At 37.3% G+C, this 6,979-nt stretch overlaps 1 long non-coding RNA gene across 2 annotated transcripts; it reads right to left on the bottom strand.

The window, feature by feature from the left end:
- Positions 1-910: 910 nt before the first annotated feature.
- Positions 911-6,025, bottom strand: LOC132271645 (uncharacterized). Of its 2 annotated transcripts, none has more exons than XR_009469758.1 (5): positions 5,633-6,025; positions 5,192-5,304; positions 4,255-4,861; positions 3,812-3,924; positions 911-3,731 (listed from the first exon to the last, which is right to left on the bottom strand). It is a non-coding gene; the product is annotated as an uncharacterized LOC132271645 (long non-coding RNA). The 2 variants fall into 2 exon arrangements; XR_009469759.1 differs by having other exon boundaries at positions 911-3,481.
- Between the last annotated feature and the right edge of the window lie 954 nt (positions 6,026-6,979).

Raw genomic sequence — 6,979 nt, 5'->3', positions numbered from 1 at the left:
TTGGGCAAAACTTAAAAGTCATTCAACATTGATTTGTATGAATATGATCATGGAAGATTTTTCCATTTTATTGTGCGGATCAAAAGTCTTCTAAAAGTCGAAGCCATTTCTTTCGGACAGAATAGGAGGATTTAATTAATAGTTGGCCTACTAGGTGGAGGAAGGATAAGCGAAAGGACTGAAAATAATTCATCAATTGACACCAAGCAACTACACAACAGACGAGTCAATTATATTTAAAGTGTCCGAAAGAAATGACTCGTCTGTTGTATGGTTGCTTTAAATTTACAAGTAAAAGGATAGTGCTTTAAGATTTATAGAAGTTACAAGTCAAACGAGTCAATTAATTCCGCTGTTGCCATTTTAGAGCAATACCTTCTCTGAAAAAGGGAGTTGGAAAGTTTAAGAAGAGACCATTTCATTTTTCTATTTTCATGTGTACCACTTATTTCTTTTTTCTTCTTTCCCCTCGTGTCATATTTAGTCCTTTTCATGCGAGTTGGGCATTTGCGTATGAAGATGGCTGCATTTGAAGTAATCTTCTAAAAAATTAAAATCATGGAAGCAAACAAATCAGGAAGACTTGAGAGAGTCAGTCAACATTGATTAGCATGAATATGAATATAAAAGTTTTTTATATTCTGTTGTGCGGACAATCCATCAGTGGCTATAATTTAAAGTCATCTCAAAGATGAAGCCATTTTTTTCCAACAAACTTCATTAATAGTGGGCGGAGGAAGGAGAAGGGAAAGGACCAAAAATGATTCATCAATTGACACCAAGCAACCACACAAAAGTTAAACCTTTGTGAGGAAAAATCAAATCACAGGAACCAAGTTCAGAGCACAAAAATAGACTAAATTAAAGAGAAAGTTGCATCAACTTTGACTCCGTCACTAAGAGTCCTTTACATGCTTGTCAAGGAAAACAAGGGGAAAAAGGAAAGATGATAGAATTTTAACCATGTCCAACATAATGCTTACCTGCAATCTTTAATTCATGTTTTCCTAAATAATTATAAATCTCTGGATAGTTAATGACCCACATATGCGCATACACACACACAAGTGCATGCTTGCGCACTTGGAAATGCCCCCAAGTGCTCAAAAATTTGATACTAGAATCAACACCAACCTTTATTACTGACACCCAAGTGTTTACAAATTCACATGCCGGCAAGTTCTCCTGCGAGACCTAGTTCGTCCCTTCCAAATCCCCACCTTTGTCGCCAGCTACAGGGTCCAACCCAAACCCAGCAGTGATACTATCATAAATTGAAATTTACCTCACTTAGATTTCTCATCCATCTATTCCTTGTTAATTTCAACAGGGCTAATTAAAGTAAAATGGCTAAAAATATTGACGGAGGACTTTTTTTTTGTTGAAGGAGATGCATGAGGGTAAATTTGACATTCCAATTAATAGTAAAAGAAAGTAGAGCATCAGAGTTGAATTTTGGAACCCAATATCATCACCTAAAAAAATTAATTAAGTTTAATTCAAAAAAATAAAAATTATTGTTAAAAGTTTAATTTAACTAAGGGTAAAGTGCATTAAACCCCCCTGAACTATTAGGGTATGTGCAAGAAACCCCCCTGAACTATAAAAATTGCAAAAAAAAACCCCTGAACTATTGGGGTATGTGCAAGAAACCCCCTTGAACTATAAAAGTTGCAAAAAAAAAAAACCCCTGAACTATTGGGGTATGTGCAAAAAACCCCCCTGAACTATATATTTTTTTGCAGTTTACCCCATCCATGCGAATTGATTGACTGAAAGGGACGATGAAGCCGAGGAATTTGTTGCTGGGATCGGTGGGTCTCCTGTCATAGCTCCATCATAACTGTTGCACCACTCGCCAGATCCGTCGGCCATATATATCGCACTTCCCTGCACCGTTGCGTCAGCCCATCGCCGTCACTGCCTTGCCCGCCATTCAGCTCACCTTGCTCGCCGGTCCACTCCACCATCCATTCCAATCTCGCCTGCCCATTCCGCCATCTCCATAGCCGAGCACATCGCCGTCCGTGTTTCAAGCACACAGCCGTCCACAGTTCACCGCCGAGCCCCCTTGAGCTCGCCGCCGCCTCCACAGTTCACGGCCGAGTCAACCGAGCTCTCATCACAGCCGAGTCCTCCACGCACAAGCTACCATCATCCGAGACCGATCCATCCCACCGACCTCGGATTTCTTTGGTCTCTTCTCTCTTTCTCTAGCTCTCAGTTTTGGGTTGTGTTGGGTGAAAGGCATCTTTTAGCAGAAAAAAAAATAAAATAAAATAAAATAAAATAAAAATAAAAAAATAAGAAGTGTATAAGTTAAAACGACGCAGTGTACGTGTTATAAGGGTAAACTGGTCTTTCAAAATTTTCGGTACCGGAAGCTGATGTCATGGGGGTAAATTGCAACAAAATCATAGTTCAGGGGGGTAAATTGCAACAAAATCATAGTTCAAGGGGGTTTTTTGTAGTTCAGGGGGGTTTCTTGCAAATGACCAATAGTTCAAGGGGGTAAATTGCAACAAAATCATAGTTCAGGAAGGTTTTTTGTAGTTCAGGGGGGTTTCCTGCAAATAACCAATAGTTCAGGGGGGTTTAATGTACTTTATCCTTTAACTAACTACCATAAAGATTAGAGTGGTGCTACTTAGAAAACGCTCTCATCAAAATACTTGGGAGCTCTCTGTTTTTTAGCCACCCGATCAATGTGAGAAAACACAGACCCAGTTGGTTTACAGACGTAAAAAGTTTCTCTCTAAAACCCTTCGTTTCTATTTCTTCGCAACCCCACCACTCTCTAGTCGCTCCCTTAACCTCAAAATCACCTTCGCTGCCTCAATCACTCAAGACACAACCTTCTCTCTACAGCCTCAAGCTCTCCACTCTCTAAACAACCCTCAAAAGATCTAAGATTTTCACCATCTCATCTTCCTCTACAATTGATTCTAAGTTATATACCAAATCACTCAACTCGCACAAACGTAACCATATTCACCGTAAGTCCTAACAGCAAAGAAAAGATAAAATATTGTCTTATTATTTTTTCATACAATTAAAAGATAAAATTATCATTTTATAAAACTTAGTCAACGTGGAAACAAAATGACAAGGCTGTCATTGAGCATACACCGTCAAAATTAAGAAGATGTTAAAATAATAAATGTTGAACAATTTATTATCCAAATATCAGGAACCAGTATAATTCACCCTTAAATTAAAACTACAATTCGGTTAAGAGTCCGAAAGGGAGAGAATTGGAAAGAAGATAGAATTTTCGTCTTGACAAATAGGACGAAAAAAAGGAGATGAGGGATGGAGATAGGGGGAGGGAGTTGGAAATTTTAAGAAAAGAGCATTTCATTTTTCTGTTTTCATGTGTACCACTTATTTCTTTTTTCTTCTTTCCCCCCGTGTCATATTTAGTCCTTATCATGCAAGTTGGGCATTTGCGTATAAAGATGGCTGCATTTGAAGTAGTCTTCTGAAAAATCAAAATCATGTAAGCAAACAAATCAGGAAGACTTTGAGAAAGTCAGTCAACATTGATTAGCATGAATATAAACATAGAAGTTTTTTCTATTCTATTGTACGACGATATCCATCTATCAATGGCTGTAATTTAAAGTCGTCTCAAAGACAAAGCCATTTCTTTCCAACAGACTTCATTAATAGCGGGCGGAGGAAGGAGAAGGGAAAGAACCGAAAAGGATTCATCAATTGGCACCAAGCAACTACACAATAGTTAAACCAATTATAACAAAGAACACATAATAGACTAAATTAAAGAGAAAGTTCAGAGCACAGAATAGACCTCGGTGAGGAAAAATCTTTTTTCTTTTTCTTCTTTCCCCTCATGTCATATTTAGTCCTTATCATGCGAGTTGGGCATTTGCATATGAAGATGGCTGCATTTGAAGTAGTCTTCTGAAAAATCAAAATCATGCAAGCAAACAAATCAGAAAGACTTAAGAGAGTCAGTCAACATTGATTAGCATGAATATAAACATAGAAGTTTTTCCTATTCTATTGTGCGAACAATATCCATCTATCAGTGGCTGTAATTTAAAGTCGTCTCAAAGAAAAAGCCATTTCTTTCCAACAAACTTCATTAATAGCGGGCGGAGGAAGGAGAAGGGAAAGAACCGAAAAGGATTCATCAATTGACACCAAGCAACTACACAACAGTTAAGCCAATTATAACAAAAAACACATAATAGACTAAATTAAAGAGAAAGTTTAGAGCATAAGATAGACCTCTGTGAGGAAAAATCTTTTTTCTTTTTCTTCTTTCCCCTCATGTAATATTTAGTCCTTATCATGCGAGTTGGGCATTTGCGTATGAAGATGGCTGCATTTGAATTAGTCTTCTGAAAAATCAAAATCATGCAAGCAAACAAATCAGGTAGACTTGAGAGAGTCAGTCCACATTGATTAGCATGAATACGAACATAGAAGATTTTTCTATTCTATTATGCGGACAATATCCATCTATCAGTGGCTGTAATTTAAAGTTGTCTCTAAGACAAAGCCATTTCTTTCCAACAGACTTCATTAATAGTGAGCAGAGGAAGGAAAAGGGAAAGAACCGAAAAGGATTCATCAATTGACACCAAGCAACTGCACAACAGTTAATAGCTTACCCTTTTAACCAAAAAAAAAAAAAAAAAACTACACGACAGTTAAGCCAATTGTAACAAAGAACACATAATAGACTAAATTAAAGAGAAAGTTTAGAGCACAGAATAGACTTCTGTGAGGAAAAATCTTTTTTCTTTTTCTTCTTTCCCCTCGTGCCATATTTAGTCCTTATCATGCGAGTTGGGCATTTGCGTATGAAGATAGCTGCATTTGAAGTAGTCTTCTGAAAAATCAAAATCATGCAAACAAACAAATCAGGAAGACTTGAGAGAGTCAGTCAACATTGATTAGCATGAATATGAACATAAAAGTTTTTTCTATTCTATTGTGCGGACAATATCCATCTATCTGTGGCTGTAATTTAAAGTCATCTCAAAGACAAAGCCATTTCTTTCCAACAGACTTCATTAATAGCGGGCGGAGGAAGGAGAAGGGAAAGAACTGAAAAGGATTCATCAATTGACACCAAGCAACTACACAACAGTTAAGCCAATTATAACAAAGAACACATAATAGACTAAATTAAAGAGAAAGTTCAGAGCACAGAATAGACCTCTGTGAGGAAAAATCTTTTTTATTTTTCTTCTTTCCCCTCATGTCATATTTAGTCCTTATCATGCGAGTTGGGCATTTGCGTATGAAGATGGCTGCATTTGAAGTAGTCTTCTAAAAAATCAAAATCATGCAAGCAAACAAATTAGGAAGACTTAAGAGAGTCAGTCAACATTGATTAGCATGAATATGAACATAGAAGTTTTTTCTATTCTATTGTGCGGACAATATCCCTCTATCAGTGACTGTAATTTAAAGTCATCTCAAAGACAAAGCCATTTTTTTCCAACAGACTTCATTAATAGCGGGCAAAGGAAGGAGAAGGGAAAGAACCGAAAAGGATTCATCAATTGACACCAAGCAACTACACAAGTTAAGCCAATTATAACAAAGAATACATAATAGGCTAAATTAAAGAGAAAGTTCAGAGCACAGAATAGACCTCTGTGAGGAAAAATCTTTTTTCTTTTTCTTCTTTCCCCTCGTGTCATATTTAGTCCTTATCATGCGAGTTGGGCATTTGCATATGAAGATGGCTGCATTTGAAGTAGTCTTCTGAAAAATCAAAATTATGCAAGCAAACAAATCAGGAAGACTTGAGAAAGTCAGTCAACATTGATTAGCATGAATATGAACATAGAAGTTTTTTCTATTCTATTGTGCGGACATTATCCATCTATCAGTGGCTGTAATTTAAAGTCATCTCAAAGACAAAGCCATTTCTTTCCAACAGACTTCATTAATAGCGGGCGGAGGAAGGCGAAGGGAAAGAACCGAAAGGGATTCATCAATTGACACCAAGCAACTACATAACAGTTAAGCCAATTATAAGAAAGAAAACATAATAGACTAAATTATAGAGAAAGTTCAGAGCACAGAATAGACCTCTGTGAGGAAATATCAAATCACAAGGCCCAAGTTCAGAGCACAGAAATAGACTAAATTAAAGAGAAAGTTGCATCAACCTTGACTCGGTCAATAAGAGTCCTTTTCATGGTTGTCGTGGAAAACAAGTGGAGAAAGGAAAGATGATAGAATTTTAACCATGTCCAACGTAGTGCTTGCCTGCAATCTTTAATTCATCTTTTCCTAAATAATTAAAAATCCCTGGATAGTTAATGACCCACATATGAATATACACATACACACACGTGTGCACGCTCGCGCACTTGGAAATGCCCCCAAGTGCTCAAAAATTGAAGGACGAGAATTGCCATTGACCAGCGGTTCATTTTTGCCCTCGAACCAAAGTATAAAAGAAGCAAATTACGATCAATAAAACTTTCAACTAGGAAAATTAACTATTTTAAGTAATATTGTTTTTCTTCTGTCACATATTCTTGAAGTCTAACCATTTACCCAGAAACTAAGAAAAAAAAAAAATTGAAAATAAAATTACAAGGCCTGAAAAGGTGGCAACCGTTGGGAGAATTTTGGTAAACTGGACAGGTAACATTCATTTGGAGCCATTCATTAATGCAATGGGCATGGAAGAAATGTTGACAATTAGGAAAGCTCCTCATTGTCTGCTTGGGCCGGTCACATGGTGTCATACATTGGGCTTGGCAAGCCGTTGGCTCTCACCTATAACTGTTTTTGGGTAGGATTCTATAGTAGATCCATCCAAGCCGGAAATGAAGATGAGCAGTGAAGCAGCTTTGGAGTACGTGGTTCCTTCCTAGCTAGGTCACACGGTGCGGGAGCGGAAACGTGAAAATGACAAAATCTAAGTAATACATAGTTGGGATTGGGAATAAGAGCGTGTGTTAAGCACAAGAACAAGTGCGCG

This window comes from Cornus florida, unplaced genomic scaffold, assembly GCF_030987335.1.
Source record: "Cornus florida cultivar Cherokee Brave unplaced genomic scaffold, ASM3098733v1 CherokeeBrave_3.0.0_Hap2_Chr08, whole genome shotgun sequence".
NCBI lineage: Eukaryota > Viridiplantae > Streptophyta > Magnoliopsida > Cornales > Cornaceae > Cornus > Cornus florida.
Note: the sequence above shows the minus strand (reverse complement) of the source record. Positions and strands in the feature narration are given on the sequence as shown.